General features: G+C 33.5%; 1 long non-coding RNA gene across 1 annotated transcript in view; it reads left to right on the top strand.

Moving 5' to 3' along the window:
* Positions 1-1,806: 1,806 nt before the first annotated feature.
* LOC115448224 overlaps positions 1,807-20,682 on the top strand; it is a 111,282-nt gene continuing 92,406 nt past the window's right edge. Inside the window, exon 1 of the long non-coding RNA XR_003939087.2 lies at positions 1,807-2,002. This is a non-coding gene — a long non-coding RNA (uncharacterized LOC115448224). The remainder of the gene's footprint in view (positions 2,003-20,682) is intronic.

The following is a 20,682-nucleotide window of genomic DNA, read 5'->3' as shown; positions in this document are numbered from 1 at the left end:
TCAATTCGTATAATTCAACGAATGAGTTGTTTAAACTTAGCGTTGGAATTTAAAATGGAGGGTTCAGAGTTGATGATTTAGTTTCTTAGGTCTCAAGACGACAGATGGCCGTTACACAACTTGGCAGTTACAGTATTATTTCAGAAGATTCGTATTACAATTGGAATTTGATATAATTGATTACAAAGGCTTATAGAATAAAAATATACCTATGAAACAAGATGGCTTACTGACGTAAAGCATTTTTTATTTTACACCGAATCATCTCTAATTTATTCCCACAAATCCCGTAAGAGTTTTCTTGAAAACACACTTAAGTCCTTAAATGATCAGAGCCATTGACATCTTTATTCGTTTGTCCTTCAACTCTACTACAGATATTACAAAAGTTTATTTACACTTATGGCTTATATTACGTTATTACATTTGTTAAGAACACAAAATGATTACCTACATGACACATCATTAGTACATGACCGTCTATCATTAGGGGATGTTTGGATTGTTGTCCTCTAATATACTCGGTGTAATACTGTTAACTTTATCATAAAATATAGTAATAAGTGTATGTATACATCGCTCTGAGGTCCTGGGTTCAAATCCTGGTTCGGACAAAGTGAAAGTATTTTTTTTTTACTTAGTTTATACTAATAAGGCCAGAGTCTGGAATTTGTTGAATATGGTTTTATCTGACGATAGGAATGTGATCATCCCATTATAGGGCGAAACATACAACAGAAAGGGCCCTGGTTGCATCTCTGCCTTCCCCTTCCGAGATAAAGGCGTGATGTAAGTGTATAATATGTACACCTATTTATTTGCCTTTTTAGATAAGTCAACAAGTCCCGTTGTAGTAAATTTTCTTTACATCTTGAATGGGGCCTTCGACTTAACGATCAAAAAACATTCTATGAAAAATATTACTAGTTGTACACAAACACACTTACAACAAACAAACTAACATATTTTCCCCCTTAAGGGGTAGGTAAGAGGACAAAGTGATATTAAGTATTTTTTTTTATATTTAGTACTAGCCTAGAATCTGGAATTCTGCCCGGTAAATGCTAGTAGATTCGCCTCTAACGGAAACCTAACATGACTAGTATGTTGGCGTAGTTAATTACAACTCTGCCTACGCTGAAAAGAACATCGATGAGTTTATAAACATTATGTTTATGTAGAAATCGTGTCCTGCCTACGGATACAAAAACAAATAAAAGTTAATGAAATTTTTTTACGTAATATTTTTACTGAATTAACATATTTTACGATTAAAATAAAGTTGCTTCGTTACAGTCTTAATTTGTGGACAAATTTTGAACGATGTTTTCGTCAGATCAGCGTAAAATTTCAATTTTTTTTTTTTATCATAATTTTTTTGGATTTCCGCGATTTACCTGTGTTGAAACTTTTAGGTTATGTTTTTAATATTTTAAATATTTTGTGGTCGAAGAAAAGAGTATTAAAAATACGCCATTAAATTGAAGTCTATCTACTTTTCGAGTTCAATATTACCATTTATGTTTTTTTACAAAGAAAAAATAAAAAAATAACATAGAAATCATAAAAGTGCGGTTCCGACCAAAACCATCATTAACGCCACAAAATAAACATATGCAGTTAAGTCCGCAAATAACCCGTTCGTAAAGTTATGGAGATCAAAGATGGTGGATGTTTTAGATACAGGCGTCGCCACATGACCCCGCTCGGGATTTATGGCATTATCCTGTTTATGCTTCAATAATTCTACTCGGCTGAACGGGCCGCGATCTTTGCCTCGGTGCATGTATACCGCGTGTAGCAAGCTCAGTGTCGTCCTGACCGTCGTCGGGGTCGGCTGCTTGCCGTTTGTTGTCGCGTGTTGACGAAAATAGTAACGCTTAGTGAAGAGTCCGTGGCATTTGACGTTGGTTACAGTGCTTGTGACGAATATAGTGGTGACTGAAGTGCGTTTTCATATAAGTTTTTTTGATTTTTTGTTGTGCGGTATTTGGATATTTACGTGAGTATTTTTTATTTTGTCACTTTGTATAAGGATTGTGGTGTTCGTTTGATCTATTATGTAAAATTGTGTACAAATAATGTTGTAAATTATTTTTAAGTCTTTTTCATTTCGCCGTGTATAAGTATTTTATATTATGGTGGATATATCTACTTTAAAGTAGATATAAATAGTGGGACAAGTGAGCTTTATAAAACTAACTAGCATATAAGTCGCGGAACCGCCTGCCTGAAAGTTTTTTTCGCGAAAGAAATGCTCCACATAGGCAGCTTAATTTTTTTCTCGTACTTATATGTAATGTAGATAGTCTTTTTTTTCTTCTTCTTCTTCCTTAAATATTAAAAAAAAAGTGACAACAAAAGACACTGCCATTACGCCTTTATATCCGAAGGGGTAGGCAGAGGTCATCCACTTTTCGCCAAGTGTGTTCCGTCTCATGATGTGATAGGTAGCGAGCCTTTCGTCACGAGACGTAGTCTAAGTTTATTATTATAAAGTCAGTTGTCAGTGAGTGCTACTAAATTAGGTTTTTACCATTCAGTGTTTGATCTGAAACAAGTAGATAAAATATTAGACACTGTAATAAAATAAAAATTTATATTAATAAATTTTTATTTAACTGAAGACGTTTTGAATTTATATACATTTAAACACGATTTATTGGCTTTATAAATAATTTCATTTTAACCGAGTTCCAAAAAAAGAGGTTATATTTTGTGTTGTGTTTTCATTATAAAAGATATAGGTGAGTAACCAGGTATTTTTAAAATAAAAACAACTTAACAAACATAAAAAAAATACAGTCGAATAGAGAACCTCTTCCTTTTTTGAAATCGGTTAAGTAAAAGTCTTTATTCGCTAGTTTCGTAGTATCTACTATCAAGTTATAACATTTTCTTTGAATAATGTGTTACCAGATACGGCGTTTCGGGAAAAATCTCGCCTTACAGTACGTGATAATCCTATTTTATAAGATATGCAAATTAAGATGGATGTGTATGTTGCGGGAACAAAATGAGATCGGGAATTTTATGAAATCCCTAGACGTGAGGTACATCTGGATAAGGAAAATTTTACCCAACTTTGTGATTGATAAGCTGTCATAAGCATAAAATGGTCAAATTTTTCACAAACAACAGAATATAATAACTGGTGGTAGGATATATTTTATAAGCGCGAGGATAGTGACCACCATAGGCATTAAAACCCGCCATAGTGGTCCACGCAAATGTGTCGCGTTCCGGGTTCAGCCTGTGTATGTGCCCTTCCAACAGGCCGGCATAATTGTGTCGACTGCCGAGGGGTAATCACTCGCCAGTCGACATTCTACTGGACCCTATACCACTTATAATCAGGTTCAGTGGGGTCTCTTGGCCGTGTATATATAAAAAATAATAAAGTTGAGTAATGAACATTATTGATACACTGCAAGTTTATAGGGTAACATTCCAGGTCAAAAAACTTACCTAAGTGGGTTTTTGGCTAAAAATCCTTGGTATTGGAATTTACAGTGTATGGCGCAAAACGGTACGTCATTGGAACTGAAAACATACTTTGTAATGACATCTGTTCCAAATCTTATTAAGTAGGTACCATTCATTTACATTGAGATATTAGGTAATTTATTTTTGTCTTAAAACGTGAAGAGTTTTAATAGGATATTAATAAAAATACTATTTTTATTTTTACAAAATACTACAATACCCACATACTAGATAATAACAGTAATTATATATTAAACCCTCTTTCTAATTAAATTAATTTGTAAAGACGTTTTTAATTTTACAAAGTCATCAATAATCCAACCCCAAACATACCTAAACATATTTATAAATCTAGAAATTTTGTAATTACGCGCACTTTATCCGTCCCTGCGACAGTTTTCAGGCGTTACACGCTCGAAACGAAAGGTCAAGAATCTATAAATTCTAGATATATTGTACGAATGTTGCTCCACGAATATGTTTTAGGCTTTCTATGTTTTTATTTATGTATGATAAAAATTCGTAACCTTTTTGGCGAATATGACATATATTTTACTGAATGCAATAGCGTAGTTATGTTATGGTACGACTGCAGTGCTAGAAGTTTTAGGTTCGATTACTGGGTCAGGCAGTAATATTGAGTTTCTCTACTCAGTATCAGCCTGGAGCCTGGAATTCGTGCCCCATATGTCAATAGGTTCGTCACAGACCATGGGCCGGAGTAAGTACGGTGAAAATGGATGCACCGGTTTCGCTTCTGCCTGCCCCTTTCGGGGGATACAAAGTGTTGGTGTGTGTACAAGATTTTTTACTTATCAAGTGGTGTATTTACAGCACAGCGATAAAATAACATGAGATCAATCTCGCACGGGGAATCACGTGTGATCTCTGAAATCTCGGTGCCCTTTCGACGATTCGACGAAAAGCATAATTTTCCTGTTATCTACGTATGTTAGGACGCCATAACATGTTTTTGACTTTATTGATTTCCAACTTCCGCCTCAGAATATTCTTCTTGATGTCTTTAATATAATATTTTTAGCAAACCTATTAATTATTTTAGTCAAATAACAAGATAATATTATAGATTGGAGAATAGAATTTTCAAGTTTAATTTTTGTTAGATAATCCACATATTGTTATGACAATTTCTATTGCGCTAATATAATGTTATACACTAAACACTATATAATGCTAATAATTATCAACTAATGCCAAAAATTATAATAAAAGTATTTAATTCAATTAAAGTCCAATGGTCCACTTCAACCATGTTAAACGTCAGTGATTCAGAAATGTCGCGATAGTAGGGCAAATGCAACGAGATGCCATTTTCAGATAAAAGAGCGACACTTTTTAAACCATTTGGCATAAAATATATAGCTAATAATGCAGATATTTTCATATTCTATTTCCAAACGGATTTAAAACCATTTTACCACAAATCTGTTAACAAGGATATATGGATATTATTGACTGTCAATTTAAAAGAAAAATAAAAAATAACATACATCATTTTTATTTTATGTATTTATTTTCCACAAACAACTATTTTACGGGTAATATCCAATACAATTGTTTAGTAATATTTTTCTTAATCTTTTGGCATAAAATATACAGTTATTATTTATTAGAACTCTTACCTTTACATTGTTGTTATGATTGTAGGTAAATATTTAGTATTAGGAACATTTTTACTCGGTGAGCATCTGCTTTTTTATTTATATCAATTATTATAAAGACACTTGAAGGAGTAATGAACTATCATTCGTTCTTATAACAAAAGCTAACTCATTGTAACCATCCCTAAGGGCAATAGTCTCAACATAGGTTTGCGTACGCAAAGTCCTAGCGATGTAATTATATGCAAGTAAACTGTCAACATTTATATCGAATTGACAGCAAATTGACAGTTAAATGGTAATAGGCTGATGTAATAGACGTTTACTTATGATACATAGATCGACTTTACTGCCCAAGAATTGTATCCATAGTGCAACTATCCCTATACATTCAAAAACAAATTAACCCATCTTAACATTAAATCTAGCGGCGATAGCCTAGTTGGGTGTGGAACGGACTGCCAAGACGAATGTCCGCAGGTTCAAATCCCAAGGGCACACACCTCTGACTTTTTTAAAATCATGTGTGTGTTCTTTGTTAATTTATAGTTCGCTTTAACGGTGAAGGAAAACATCGTGAGGAAACCTGCACATCTGAGAAGTTCTCTATAGGAAGTTCGAAGGTGTGTGAAGTCTACCAACCCGCACTAGGCCAGCGTGGTGGACTAAGGCCTAATCCCTCTCGGTAGTAGAGGAGGCCCGTGCTCAGCAGTGGGCAAGTATATAATACAGGGCTGATATTATTATTATTATTTAATTACATTAAATCTAACCAATAAGTTCGGATATGTCATACTCATAAATAACGTTAGCGTTAACGATTATAGAAAGGAAACTTAGCTGCGGCCCCAGACACAGATATGTGGCTATAAGAAGTATTCCATTGGATTCCATAAAATGTGACCAAATCTAGAGCGATGATCCAAGAGTTTGTACGTCACGCTCTCCAAAAATGTCGCGGATGTGTACGATAAAACTCTTTATTAGCGTTGAGAATATCACTTAAACCGATAGTCAAGGCAATCGTCAATTTTGTAGGTAGGTAGAGGTCCAGAGTTTGATTACCTGATAGGACTACACTTTGAGTTCATTTAAGATAATTTGATGGGATGGCCAGTTTTGAAGTTCGTGATCTTAATATGGTTAGGATAGCTACATTATTAATATGCATATTTAAATGTACCAAAATATTATTAATTATTATGCCTAAGAATAGAAAATATTTATTTCAAATTCTGTATTAATTTTTAAATTATATTTTTCTTGACCAAACTATCATGAAAGTACAAGACTAGTTTCCATTGTTTACTACTTTATTTTCGCTGCCCAATATGACTTTATATATAATACAATAACAAGTTAACAACAAAGCACTATGGGCAATAAAGAGCTCTGTGTACTGAACCTAGAGACTAAAATAATTAAGCAACTTAAGTAGAAATAGGATTCTGGAGGTTTTGACATTCACTTCTAGAAGATTCTGATTATGACCAAAAGAGACAAAAAATAAAACCGTCTAAGTTATATTTTTTAAAATATCGAATAACAAAAGCCAATTCTATCTCAGTTGTAAAAAACTGATTGAAATCACTCCGTATTCCGCACTTCATACCTATATTGTTATAATAAGTTGAGCTAAAATCCATCAAGACAATTGATTTCTACTAAAATAATTCACAAATATCAATCAGACATTACCAATTATATTTAACAAATGGACCATTGTCGTCTTAATTGGTCGCAACGATAAAAGCTTGCTTTGTTTAATTGTCGCTTTTAAAGCAATACCATTGTGGTATGGTATTGTAAATGATATGTTTCACAATAATTTATTACGTATTAATAGGATAAAATATAACACAATTTCATATAAACAGAGAATTAATATAACCTAACTGCCGGTCGAGTCTTTAAAACCACCATTTTCTTTAGCCACCTCGTTTTATTTTTGCCCCATTTCCCGTAGAACACTTGAGTACTTGAGTGCTTCCATATACTGGATGCCAATAGGCCTTCGTGAATGACGCGTTATGTGAAAATATGTTGCCTTTTTCGTTAATACATTTTGTTTCAAAGACGTTATTTTTCGCACATATTGGTTTTCTTTGCGTCCCTCGAGAGATGAATGTTGGTATTTTCTTTGTATCTTATATTTTTGAGTCTTACGGTTAGAATCAATATTGAAAATTACTTTTGGGTCGTCAAAACATTTCATTCTAAAACCAGTTCGCTTGATATGTTATTTTAATTCATAATCTGTCATTGTATTAATACATCCATATAAGATAGTTGTCTTTCTAGGACTCGTCCTTTCATCTTTCGAATGCAGTGGTCACTATGTATTTTGCAATTAATATGCTGTTTCTTAACCACAATTTTATCATATGCTGGTGGTTGGATATATTTTACATCCGCCCGTATAGCAACCATCGTACACACGGTGTTAAAACCCGCCATAGTGGCTCATGTAAATGTGTCGCGTTCCGGGATCAGCCTGTGTATATCCTGTTTCAACAGGCCGGCATAATTGTATCGACCGCCGAGGGGTAATCATCTCTCATCAGTCGAAATTCTATTGGACCCCACTACACTTACCGTCAGGATCATTTTGCCGTGCGCGTATGAAAGTAAAATAAACTATATTCATTCACAGATACACTGTTAAAACAATTTTTGCTACGAAAAAACGTACATTAATAAAAACTAATGCCTGATGTTGTTTGATATCTTATCAGTAATATATCGTTACAATGGGATTCATAATAAAATAAATTCTTATTATACTAAGTATACAATAAACTACAAATTTATACTTTATTATAGACATTTATTTTAGTAATGGGCTTTTAGAATATTATTTGTTACATAAATACTTATAGTATTATGTGTTTAAGGTAGTGCTTTATAGTAGTGACACTTAATGTAAGAGATAAAACATGGAAAATAATGTAATATGTCGTTGCCTCATCTTAAAATTGATTAATTCATAATATGGCCATAAATTTCGTGTAATGCCCAACTAAAACTGACCATATCGTAAAAACGTCAATGTTTAATGATATGTCAATCCACGGTGCCATATCATTAATGTATTTCATGATATCAAAGGTTTAATAAAAAATCCAAATAAAAAATGAAGTCAAATATTTTTCTTTTAAGTGCACGAAAATGCTTATGGTAGTTTGATCATTTCACTTTTATGTCACTAGCTATTGCTCGCAGCTACGTCCACGTGAAAAAGTTTTACCGGCATAAAAAGTAGGCTATACCATTCAGGAGTAATGTGGCCACCTATTAGTGAAAAACATTTCAAAATCGGTTTATTAATTCCTCAGATTACCGCGTTCAAATAAACAATCTCTATAGCTATATTTGTATATATTAGCGCATTATTATTTGATTTTTTATCACAATAATTGTTCGCCGACATGATGCATCACAAAATGAAATCGCTATCAGCGCCTCTATTGGACAATTAGACTATTTTACAATATGCCCACTAATATTTAGCCGTATTAAATAGCTGAGCGTTTTGTTATCCAAACGTTACCAATATGAGTTATCTATATCGTCAAACGCTGATTATTCATTGGTCTGATCAAACCATATCATAACATGAACAGTGGAAATTTTCCTTTTCCATCAAATGTAACCATTTCATATACTGGTTTGCCACATTATGAAGTGATCAATTTTAAGATCGGGGCACGACATGCATATGTCATGGAATTTCTAGAGTAAATAAGTTTAACACATTTAGTAGTTTAAATTTGAAATCTGCACATTTTTTGTGTTTGATGAACTATCACGAAACAAAATAGATTTGAAGGACTTCTTTAGTATTAGAGATATAATAGTAGTGCTGATTCTAAAAATACAATAATTTAATCGATATTTAACTAACAATACATTAGTTGTAATCACAATAGACAACGAAAAGTTTACAAAGACGATTTCATCCAATTTCCCTCAAAATTAAAACGGCCTATATAACTTTTTTGCACACACGCCATTTCAACAACGAGGATTGTGACTCATTTCTACGTAAACCCGACAGCCGGCCAGCTCATTGTCACTCAAATGGGATCTTTGGCTAGATTGTGCCTGGATTTTATGATGGTACACGAGATTTACTGTTTCGTGGCGTTTACGCTAGGTATAAACTGGATGGCTGCTTAGATCAGTTTATACGTCTTTGATGCTCTAGAATTACATATATGTTTTATAACGTTGAATTTGAGGATTAATTGTTTATAAAAGGGCGAGAGTTAATAGTATTCTGTGAGTATAACTTCTTAAAATAAGGCATTATTTGCGCGAAGATAGATTTCCCAGATCGGGATGGAGAGTTTATCTTAAAAACTACGCAAAGCATTTTTGTAACGGGCGTGAAAAAACGTGACCTTGGCGTCATATTGGAGGTAGAAACATTAATTGGACTTAAATGAATTTTTGCAACTACCCTCAGCTAGAATTGGTTTAGGCGTTATCATAAGATTTGTGTTTCAGACCTCCAAGATGTTGAAACACATATTATGTAGTACACACATTTTTGTTGCCTTAGAAGGCAAACGAGTAAGCGGTCTAAAGCAATGCCAGAGGCACAGGCAAGCCGTTGCCTACCAAATCATATTTTTATACATAACATAATATTTGAGACGTACGGCGTATAAATTGATGTCCTAGTTACAAATAAAGTGAATGCTAAAGTGTAAGTCTAGCCACGCGTAACAAACGAAAGCCGTACAGAACAAATGGTTGAATATGTTTTTTTGCTGGCTAAAAGATATTTATGGTGTATGATTTTATTTCCGGCTCATACGTTATAAGGGATCGGTGTCCCTTCCGTTATAAGACGAATTATTATTCTTGGCTTTAGTTTTGTTTTTTGTGCAACCATTAAGGAAACTGGGATTGTATTTTGTTTCATCTCTAAATCTATGAATATGGGTGAAGTTTCTGTTTCTTTCTTATAGGATAAATATTGAGTTGACTGTGATGTAAGTACCTACATATATAATTTAAAATATAAAAAGAAAGAACACCAAGTACTTTTGTTATCAGTTACAAATGTACACTTTTTGCAACAGTAATCGTAATTACAATACATGGTAGTGGCATCTGGGTTTTCGCGTAAAGCCATTTTCATCACTAAACAATCGAATCAGTCGGGTATATTTATTTAGTTAATAGCTAAAATAAACGCTAGCCACAAAGCACTGTTTATAGCGACAACAAACATGTATTTGTACTTGATTAAAAACGCAGTCCGCCACTGCGGGCATGGTTTATCTCATCATATAACAGAGTGCTTGAACACGTCCTACGAATATGGGTCAGTCACGTGTTTATACGGTTATAACTGCACTTGATGTTAAGTTGTTAATTAATAGAGTATATTTTATTATTTGTAGTTTATAAAAAAATATATGAAAGCAAATTTAATCACTTTTTAATCATGATTTCCTATTTCTTAAGTTTACGCGAATGTAAGACATTTAAATTAAACTATTTTACGTATTTCATCGCGGTTTTAATATTGATCATGAAGGCTGCAGTCTTCGAAACGTCGAGAGAAAAGTAAAATATTAAAACCGCGATAAAATTCGTAAAATATTAATAGCCAATCTAATGTATGTGATTAATAAAGTGTTTTAAGAGAAAAGACAATGATTCCATCCTAACCGAATTTCGGCCACGGCGGCCAATCTCAACGGATGACCAGGTAAGTATGCAGGAGAAATTATAGTGCACATGTGTGTGCGTAAATTCACGAGTGCACTCTTTGTTCCGTGAATCTTATAGTCCAGTGGGACGGCTCCAATATGACTGGCGAGAAATCAGGTGCAGGACCAACGGCTTTACGTGCTTTCCGAGGCACAGGGGTATGTCACCGCCAACTTCCTGACTCGGAGCTGCGGCTGAGTAATTTTTAAGATAGAAAACCCAGTCAAAAATCCTCTTGCCCCGGCCCAGGATTCGAATCCAAGACTTCACCGCAGTAGAAGTACTTCTACCGTGTACAATTACAATTACGCTACCGAAGTAGTCACAAGTGTGTGTGTGTTGTCTTATGACAATACAATTATATAATTTATCGTAATAATTAGTAATATTTAAAGATGAGTCTTGGTATGTATGGTAAGTATCGATAATACAAGACAACAATCAATGCTACGCTTCAAATCAATAAAAACATAACTTAGAATAAAAAAATTAACAACTTGTATTTCATGGATTAGATCGCGTCCGCGTTGCAGTTCAAAGACGGTTTTACGTTCGCAAACGAGGGGGCTCTTTTGATTTTGTGTGTTCGTATAGCCCGGTGGCGCGGCGGATCAAGTCGATCCTTTCATGGACACCCTTTGAGATCAATTTATAATATTCGGTGCTGATGTGAATTGCTTTTGAAGGTTTTATATTTGAATTGTGAACTGGATAACTGTAGAAAATGAATGTGCTTATTCGTCTTATAGTACTTGTTGAACAGACTTTTTTCCAGAATTGAATGGAGTTTTTGATGTCAATCTAAGTTTATTTACCGCTACTATATCTTATTTATCATGCATTATCTTACTTATCGATGTTTACATCTCTAAGATATTTTTTATCCTTACTCAAGATTATACAAACCTAAATTCATCATTGAATCTCGAATAACATTACCAAAATTTCTTTGAACTAATCTGACACGTCTAAATATTATCATCATCTTTGAATGGCATAACAAGCGTTGCTTCTTTTTTAGTAGCTGCACGGCAAAGAGACTACTGCACCAGATGTTAAGTGGAGTGGGGTCCAATGGAATGTCGACTGACAATAGACGATTACCCCTCGGCAGTCGACACAATTATGCCGCCTTGTTGGAATCAGATATACATAAACAGGCGGATCCTGGAATGCGAGATACTTACTATGGCGGGTTTTAACACCTGGCCACTATGGTGGTCGCTCTCAGGGCGGATATAAAATATATCCTTCCACCAGCAAATTGCGGTCTATTAAATATTACAGCAGCTATATTACAATTAATTGATTGTATTATTTTGTAACACGAAAATCCCCTGGTGTTTGTAGCTTCGTACTGGCATTGTCAACCCTTGTCAGCCGAACGGACGTGCCACGCCAGCGATGAACTAAATACCTTAGTTTAGACTTAGTTTATAATCATAGCGGTATTTAAATAAAATAGGCAATGAATTGATATACTTGCAATGAATTTGATGTCAAGACTTAAGACTGCGATTAGATATTTTAAAAGAATTATTAGAATATTTCATATCGGAGTTGAGGGAAAAATGCAAATAGCTTGATATTTTTTTCTCTCAATTATAGCAGCGGCTCAAACCGTCTTTATTATAAGACTATAGAAGATCCCCTAATAAGAAAAGATATAAGATGTAAGCTTAGAAACAGAACTGTTTTCGGAGGCAGACAGACGATCATTGTCTCTTACAAAATTGTTCTCAAGAAGGCCATCAAAGCAATTAAACGCAAAAAGGCATTAAGGTCGTACGCTGTAAATAAATTGGAAATTTATTTTGATTTAGTAAATACAAAAAAATATTTTTGTGCAAATTACATTTTATATTACGAATTCATAACATTTTTAGCATTCCTTTTATAAAATGTAAATTATTTCAAAAACACCTTCTAAATGAATATTTCATTGCACACGTACTTATTAATGCTTATAAGGGTTATTATAGCTCCTTAAAATTTGCACAGTGAACACTCTCTTAAACAAGGCGGACTGAAATTTATAAAGGATATTTCGTCCGTACTTTACGAGCAATCCTTAGATGCCTCAAAATTCCAGAACTTTGTTGATTGTCTTGGTAATTTGAATTCAAATATTTTATTTCACTTCATAAATTTTATTGACACGATTTCATGAATCGCGTTTTATACTCAATTTGAGATATAAAATTGATCCAATCGGCTGCGGATGATTAATTCAAGGTATCCAAACTTTTTATCACAGTTTACTTGCTAAGGTTTAATTCGTTGTTTTTTTCATGTAAATATCTATATTTAAAAATATACAATAATCTGAGTATTACTTAGTAAAGGGCCTGGTTCACAATTTCTGAATAAATGCTACCCGACACATAAATGTATTAGCTGACAAATACGTCATACTTTAATCTATAAATATAAGTCTTTTATGTCTTGATACAATATTACATAAAATTGATGCTAACTTTATAATACTTAATACTAAATGAACTCTTAAGCTAAAATATCAGGAATCCATGGGAAGGCCTCCTCCACTCTACTCTAATCTATACTCACAAATAAAAGGTAATACAATGATTACTAATTAAATTAGGTGTTTAATACGATAACTGTCAAATAAAATTTACTCGACACTTGTGTAACAGGCTCTAAGTATATATTATGTATAAAGTAATGATATACTTAATAAACATTTTACGTTCTAATTTCAAACAAAGCTAAGTATATCTACATTTATAAGCCGAATATGTTAATCAAAGCAATTAAATAAAATTAATAAGGAAAAAGAAATCCTGTCCTGAATTCAATTAATTTTTCACAAAAGCTTTAATAATGTATTCAATAATGGCGGTACTAATGAAAATATTAGTAAACTCACTTGAATGAGGTAGTTTATAAACGTAAAAGTGATATTTGAGATAGTGCCTTGAAAACAATAAGACCCGTTTCTCAAAATAAACGAAGAGATTATGTTCGTTACGTTTCGTATTCTTTTCTCTTTAGATGGCCAAGCAAAGTGCTTCCTAAAGATACTTTCCAGCTAGTTACGAATTCCTTTGTTCTAAACCGCCTTCAGCTTCAAACGACTTTGGTCGACTTTTTTGAAACTACCCGAAGCTATTATTGTTATTGGAGAGTTAACCTTGAGATTTGGTTAAATCTTTGGTAGATTATATTATTTGTTGTTTTGTGATACCTTATTAAATTATGATATAATTGTTAAGTGGATTTTGTTGATGATGAAGTGGACCTTATGCACCCAGCTGAGCAATTATTCACTTTTTCTATATAAAAAATTCTCTTGTACAATTTCTCAGGGTGAAATTATTCAAATGAAAATCCAAGATAGTTTTGCTATTTAAGTACTTCTACCACACATCCAAGTATCTAAAAGGTTTAACTTTTATTGTGGTTGTCAACAGTCAAGGTTCATCAGGTTGTGTTTTCCAGGCCTTGTTTGTCAGTATTTTTTTTAGGGGCACGCTTATTCTCGAAAGTTGTACGTCCTTAAATTTTTGTACCACCCTTCCAATGTTTTTTAATGGCAATTTTTTAAAGTTTTCGAAATTTCCTTTGAGGACACTGCGTGCCCACAAAAAAACCCTGAGTATAGCTAGCTACGTATTGTAATTAAAACCAAACACCTATAATTATGACTTAATTCAGAAGATTTTGTTCTGAAGCTGAAACACAAAGCGTTAATTAAGTTTCGCGGAAACAGAACGCACACAACGGTTTAAGTATAATGCGTGTTAACATTTATTAATAAAGTAGAAAGGTGTACTTTCGCGTACGTGATATTTGCTTCCTTGCTTGTTTTGTATATCAGGTTTTAATAAGAAAGAAAATGTTTAAGACTTGATCAACTACTTCTGAGTGAATGCGCCGACACATAAATGCCGACAAAATTCAAAAGCCACACTCTAATTTATGCTCTCAAATAAATGGTAATCAAATGAGAATTGAATACGATAAAGGGCCAGTAATATAGTAAATATTAAAACGTAAGTGTACATAATAAACGTAAAGTTTACGTCTACGTTAATTAATTATTAAATTAATAAACTTATAGTGTTATCGGTGAAATATGGAAAATAATTTTACTAGGCGTAAAATAAGAAGGAAATTGACAAATTAACCACAAAATAATTATTTTTCATCATCATCATGATTGCATAGGCCACAATGTATTGCTACAGACATTCTAATTTATGAATTTTATAGTCAAATTAGAATTGACCACATAAAATATTATATAATAATGATCGAATATATACGAGTTATATTCAAACCAGCTTACACGTTCATAAAAACATAACACCACTATTGCCACGCCTAATAAAAATGATAATTTCCAACAAAACTGAGGCTCTATACAAAATTCAATATTAGTGCCCAAGTGCAGGGGACAGAGCGTCTCCATTGTCACAGCGAGAGCACATTGAATATTGCGTTTCATTCTAAATATTGCTGTTGAGGCTGTTATATTAAACTCTTTTGTTGCCGTCCACAATGGGCTGCTGTGTAAATACAATAATGCACGCTGCAGTTCGCATTTTTATATGGAAAGGGTTCAATATTAGAGATATTTAACATATAACATGGCTTGCTGATTATTTTCTTTGGGCTTCACTTAAAATCCAAGGTTTTTAACTCTACCAAAAATTAAAACTGAATATGGAATTGCTGTTTTTAGTCGTCTAAAAACTGTGTTCACTCAAAAACAGCAGATTTGTTAAGTATAGTATACTTATCTGCTGTTCCTAACAGCTGACGTTGACAGAATGAAGTATGGCCATCATGACAACGTGTGCACCATCAACCCTTAGTCAATAGGCACACTGAATATTTGTCTCGTGAATTTTCATGCTAGCCCGTAAAATCGACGTGGGTATTGCATTTGCGAATATGAATAAAATTCAAAATATAATATTCGTTAGTAGGTTTGCTCGCGGCTTCACCTGCGATAATGCACATCTCTTATAAAAAGTTTATATTAATCAGGAGTTGTATAGCACCTATTAGTAAAAGAATTTCAAAATCAGTGAAATAGTTTAGTGTTTATCTTTCACGAATATAAGAAAATCAATTAAAAAATGTAAACAGGTTATTTTCGTATTGTGTTATCGCTGTGAAAGAACCGGCGCTACAAACTCCTGCGGTATAAGGGCAGCGAAACATATTTTTTACTCATTGCATAAAAGTTTTGTTTAGTTTCTAAAACCGAGTGATTGATGTAAACCATCTTGAAGATTTATTCTCTAGGAAATGGCGTTAAAAGCTCATACAAAGTATTACCCGGCTTGGAAATTAAATACAGGAACACCGCCACAATCCATCTACGCAAGCAGAACCTAATAAATTCAATATTGCTGTACTCTTATAACTGACTGACTGGTAGAGACCAGCGAGTCAGAGAACTTGTCAATTCCATGTTAATTGAATGTAACAAAATTTATTAAAACTGTTAAACCTTGTACAGGTTGTATGGCTGTCGAATGTACAAAATGCAACAAAACAAGCTGGATAAATCGGCTTTAAGCTGAATTATTCAATCGGCCGTGAGAAATGGCACAAATGAATCTTAATTTAATCAGAGGGACGACTGAATGGTGCTCGAATTATAATGTTTTATTCTAAAGAGTGTTTCAACTACGAATAGGGTTGTAGGCTGTTTTTTTTAAATACATTTTTCAAAAATTTATTTTTATATCCAAAATCTAACGGAAAAAGAATTGTCAAATACTACGGAATAATGAGTGTTACTCTTACCAATGTTAAAAATGCAAATCTTAGTGAAAATGTTTGGATGTTCGTTAGAAGTAAATGGAGCCATCGCTAAATGGATTTGGATGAAATTTGGCACAAAGATAGACCATGTCCTTGATAAATATGTATGCTTATTTATAACGCGGTAATTTGCTTGCGTAAATAGTTTTTTTCTTGTTTTCTGTTACATATATTATATAAATAATATACAAAATCAACCATAGGAAACTTTTAGCGCAATGATTCGCATAAAGTCAAATAAAGATATTAAAAGGTTATTTTATTGTGTTATACATTTAACATATTAATAATTATATACATCGATTCCTTTTTTTCATCACATTATAATATAGATTATCATTGACGGAACTCTCAAATTTCTGATCTTATTGTAGCAGATAGACAACATTCAATGAATGTTAATATTTCGCGTGTTTAGCTTATAATTTACATTTTAATAAATCATATTATACTATAAATACAAAAATCTTCATCACAACATAAATTATGTAATTTTAAATAGAAACTTAAGTAAGGGCAATAACTCAGCGATATAGGAGAATAACAATGCCTTGGACATCATAATACTTTCTCTAAATATGTATATTTTCTTACTTTAAATTAAAAAGAGTTTTTCTTTAAGAAATCATACCTCAACTTCAGAAAGGACATAATAATAATTTGAGAAATAATTTATTATTTGCTTTACATTCCAAAGGTACAGAAAAGATTACAAACGTGTAGTGAATCCAAAGTTTAAATATTTAAAAGATGCTTACGATTGTTCCTTAAAACATAAATCTACACACCAACAGCTGACCTACAAAAAGCAATAATAAAAACTAAAACTAGAGACCCAATTAAGAGGATCTATTTCTTTATTTCTCAAGAGTAATGTAATATAAAACTTGTCGAGATAAAACAAATTTAATATCAGGTGGTAATCTAAAAAACTTCGTTATAAGGTCTATAATTTTGTTAAAAAACTCGGAGGAAGCCTATTACCACTTGGAAAAACTTGAATTAAATATGTGCTGTGTTCTCGTAGATTAACTGCGTTGGACTTTAGATGTGTTGTGTAGACAAGGATGAACGGAAGCCAATTTGATCGTACAACAAACCAATTTCGCTAGACCTAGTTGATTTTTATTTAGTTTTACATTTGTTCCTGTATATAGCATATAGGGAAATAAGTATGTACATTTTACAACACAACATAATTATTATCATCGTCGTTATATATGAAGTTCACTGCTGCTGAGGCAATGCACACAATTCTAATGAAAATAAATAAATTTCAAAGATAAACAAGAAGGTTCAAAGCTTCTTTCTAGAATATTCTTCTAGATCTATGAGTAGATTATACACTCTTCGCAAGCTGTCATATCGTGAAAAATCTTTCAATATTCTGCAATCTTGTCCAGCCGTGGTTAGACCGATCCACGTCAGAAGTTTGCGCATTACGAAATCCCATTCCGAAGTGCGCTCACAGCATTCCCAATCAATTGGCATCGCTGACCAAGCAGATTTTATGTCTGGTCAACGTTTATTTTCTGCTGAAACTCGCCTTCCATGCTGTTGAATCTATTAAATCCATTTAGATGATTTAGTTTGCATTCAAATAAGTTAGACAGATGGCATTTCTGCACCATATTTACATATAAAATGTTTTACATGCTACAGAATAATACTGCAAATATAATTAAAGTTGAAATGTTTTAGTAACTTAAATATAATATTTAATAAGAACGACATCGATTTTAATTTGCTTTGAATGACGTGACGAGCTTCCCATTCGCCTGATGGTAAGTGATACGACCGCCCATAAGCAGTATAAACACCATTCTAACACCTTGAATTACAAAATATTGTTTGGTATTCTATTGCGCTCGCCATCCTGAGACATGAGACGTTAAGTCTTATTATGTCCAGTAATTGCACTGGCTACAATGTCCTTCAAACCTCAACACAACAGTGACTAGACACTGCTGGTTGGCGGCAGAAATACATATTATGGTGGTACGAGTGTATATGAGAGACCTACCACGACAACCTACGTTCATATTATTATATTTAATATCAGTTTTCCACTACTAGTTTATGCTAAATCAAATGTTCTCTGATTATAATATTGCTTCAGTTTTTATAAAGGTTAATAGAAAAAGTTAATTAAGGTCAAAATTCAATTACCCTCCGAGATATTATATTTGCTAGCAGATTAAAAATACTGCTTCATAATATTTCTCATTAAAATATGATACCTTAATATTTAATTTTATTATATTATATGCTTTATCGTTTATATCATTCAGTTATAAAGATCTTCAATAAAAATACTTTAACGTCATTAGTTGGGTATTAAGGATTCAAGTGTTTACTCCTTAAGGGGCTTTTCCATTAAAGCTTCTTTGGACAGAGAAGATATATATAGCAAAAAAATATCAATGCTAACAAAGAGGATAAATGCTACGGTATTGTATTGTTGCCTTTTATGTGTTTAGGGTTCCGTACCTTAAAAGGAAGGTTTAGATGATACCTTTGTCATCCGTCTGTCAAAGACCCATTTTCTCAGGAATGCGAAAAGGCATTAAGTAAAAAAAAATATAAAGTATTTTTCAGCTGTCCGTAGTATTTTTCAACTGTTAAAAAACAAATTTATTAATGCGATCAAAATATATGACCGTTCCTATCGCACATTTTTCGATTTCTTTATTATCTAATTGTACATGTTAGGTACTGTACGCATAATTACTCCTTGGTAGGTCTGTATGTTGTCATTGGCGTCTGTCAATCTTGGACATCTAATAAAAACGTGTTTTTAAAAAACTGTTTTAATTAATTACGTGTTAAACATAACATCTAGAATCATAAAACTTGGCAAGAAGCAATGTCTTACAGAATATGTAAAGGATAAATCTGAAAACCGTAAATAAATTTGTACTTTAAAAACAAAAAAAGCGAACAAATTATTACAAACTTATTATTTACGGTTGGTGCAATAATCGTATTTAGGGATTTGATGGAAAATAAGTTTGTCAAACTTGAACTTATATCTTCTTAGATACCATATCTTTTTTTTTGTTACGCGAAGAAAGTCCCTAATTATTACCGCCCAGCCTTCTTGGGGTGCTTCTGAGCGGCTATTTTGGAGTAACCGTGCCTAAACGCCTAGCGAAGAGCTGCTCAGATTTGATGTGGCCTTCCGGCGACCGCCGGGGCGGTCTATAACCCTATATACAACTTAACCTACGCAACGGCCTACCAACTAAAACTCCTCGGTGGCCCACTTCGGCGCATTGGGGACGGTTGCCGACTTCTTCTGACGAAAATGTTTAAGTCTTCGTCCGCAGCCGCCTCTGCGCGGTGCTGCCTAGTGCGGCCCATCATCTTAGCTGCTCAGAAGCCCCTGCGCACAACTAAAGGACGCTGCAGGCGTTAACGGCAGCATGAGGTCTACTACACACTTCCGTCTATCCCGTGGCGTTGTATACTACATGGACCTTGTAGAGACTAGACGGAATTTCCGTGCTTTCCGGCGTTTTTGCCATGCCTATTATAATCAAATCTAACAGCTCATGTGAGAGGACCCTTTCATTTAATTTTATCCGTGGTGCTTTATAACTTATGCTTATGTAGTTGTAAACGTCCCTATCCTTGAGGTTAAATCGCCTCCTTACATCATGATTTTGTCACCCGCATTGCTCTGGAGGGAAGTGGACAATTAATATTTCCAACTCCTCCCTATCTTTCTATTTGATTAATTTCGTTGCGGGATAATGACATATTAGTTTTCCCTGAGACTCGCCGAGCTTCACTGCTCGGTGTCATAAAATGCGTGCCACTGTTGATCCTGGCTTACAGCAGTTGTAGTGGTGGGTGTGAGGGCGGGAAAGTCTCTATCGTCTATCCCGAGGGTGAGTAGATAATATATATATGTACGGAACCCTCGGTGCGCGTGTCCAACTCGCACTTGGCCGGGTATTTTTTGTGTGAGGATACATATATTTATAATTAAAACAGTATTTTTCGATCACATTTGTCGTACTTCTTTAAAATATTACGTTGA

This window comes from Manduca sexta, chromosome 26 (genome assembly GCF_014839805.1).
Source record: "Manduca sexta isolate Smith_Timp_Sample1 chromosome 26, JHU_Msex_v1.0, whole genome shotgun sequence".
NCBI classification, from domain to species: Eukaryota; Metazoa; Arthropoda; class Insecta; order Lepidoptera; family Sphingidae; genus Manduca; species Manduca sexta.
The sequence above is the reverse complement of the archived record's forward strand: the minus strand, read 5'-3'. Positions and strand labels throughout refer to the sequence as shown.